Source organism: Echinococcus granulosus (assembly GCF_000524195.1).
Source record: "Echinococcus granulosus chromosome Unknown EG_S00210, whole genome shotgun sequence".
NCBI lineage: Eukaryota > Metazoa > Platyhelminthes > Cestoda > Cyclophyllidea > Taeniidae > Echinococcus > Echinococcus granulosus.
The window spans coordinates 75,218-77,066 of record NW_020170590.1 but is presented as its reverse complement, the minus strand read 5'-3'; the positions used below and the strand labels follow the sequence as shown (position 1 = coordinate 77,066).

The 1,849-nt window shown below is 42.2% G+C and overlaps 1 protein-coding gene across 1 annotated transcript in view; it reads left to right on the top strand.

Moving 5' to 3' along the window:
* EGR_10337 (hypothetical protein) overlaps nt 1-1,849 on the top strand; it is a gene marked incomplete at both ends in the record, with an annotated part of 6,114 nt that overhangs the window by 3,126 nt on the left and 1,139 nt on the right. The window lies entirely within an intron of this gene.

Here is a 1,849-nt window from a genome sequence, read left to right as displayed (position 1 = left end):
ACTACTGGTCAACTAACTTGAATAAAGACTACTTCCAGTAGCTTGTGCAGCTACCACCAATACATGATATAGCATTTCAATTACTGTGGTTTTGATGGTGTGTGTGTTAGGTGTCCAGTAATGGGTGAGCATTCGTGGTGTAGACCTCACAACTCGTATTTATCTGAAGGCGCAGTGGGTCTAGTATGATTAAATTTGCCCTTGACAAGGGGGAATGTGGGTCCACTTCTCAGATGCACGATTAATTTCTTTATTAGAATTATTGCAGTTGTCCGCCACTTCTCCCACCCATGCCTTTACCGACTAGCTCACACCGTTCTCGCTTCTTGCTTCATCCAATTAGGTGGGAGCAAACATTCTCGCATGCAGCAAAATCCCACTACATAGTTTTGCAGCTTCGTGTTTCGTGGGGTGGAATGAGGGAAAGGGGTTTAATCTGCATTCCTCAACATGCAGATTGCTGGTAGCTACACACACATTTGGCAATACATTATTAAAAGCTAGCTTCATTACACAGCTTTGGACATCTTGAACGATAAAACGTGGGTTGGTAAATGAACTGTAGCCGTGGGCTCGAAACGAATTAATCGTAGCCTTCGATGCTTGTCTTGCGTTTGTGCATCCTCAGTGAGAGGTTATGGTAGTCGTGTCAGTGTAAAATTCTTCTCATTGGGATGTTCATTTTTTGAGGAAAAAATATATTGACGTTTACCCGAAAATCTTACCTTCATGCAATGATATTCCGTTAATTATGGTGATCCTGAATTCAAGAACCTCGCGCAGAACATGACGTAGTCATTTGAACTGCTGGTTACCATTTCATTCCTCTTCGCCTTTGTGTGCGACGCTGAGTGCGAGATAAGTCTCTCGACTGGGAGATTAAGAGCAGAATGAAGGGAAGAGATCGGACATGATAACATGCATGTGTGCGTCCAACGAACTGCAGAAGAAATACCCTGTCGAAGCGAATACGTTAATTGAAGACGCATCATGATGAATGTGGTTAAGTGAGTGAATGCGCAGCTAGTCCATGGAGGCTTTAATGAATGCTTGTGTGTGTAGCCAGCAAGGTGCTATTATCAGCTCGAAACGACCACACCCAATCTACTAGATTTTCCAGTTTAGTAGTCTCGTGTTTTGTGCAAACCTGTCCATTTAGCTTTTCTCATTTCTATGCCCACAACATTAAGTCCAATTGCTCGTTTACTGCCATAAATAAAGTGGCGTTGTTTGTCCCCAATTACCCAGTTATCAAAATATGTGTACTGTGGGCATCCAACAAGAACGGTTTGAGCTATACATTGTTCCGGTTGTGACATTTGTGCCTTACCCGCACCTGATTGAGTGCAAGTAGCTAAAGGTGTTCAATTGGCAATGACTCAACCCTATTTAACAATGCCATTCACGTTTTCGCTGACTTCAAGTGCGCCAAACGGTGATTGGTGTACTCAAATGTACTGTTAAGATAATTCTGTACAACTTACTGGATTTGTCAAACGCAATTTGAGGTACTTGAAAAGTCTCTCCTACTGTGTGCTTTGTCGCTAAGAATTGGCTACAATGGAGTGATGATATGCTCTTTCGTTGACATCATTGACTATGTAGCCTTTTCGGTCTACACCAATTTCGGTTCTGCCAAAGTCTTACATTTAATAGCCAATGGAATCGGGTGCGATTTTTGAAAAAGCTAGCTTCTTTTCTACAGAATTTACCGTTTTTTGGGGGTACTTTCGAATCGGTGTCTAAGGACCTCGGGATTTGACTGCCTAACTTCAAAAAATACCAAATATTCAAGGGCCATGATCTTGTACAAATTATGTCGTTCATCCATCTCTTGAGGGCAATGCAG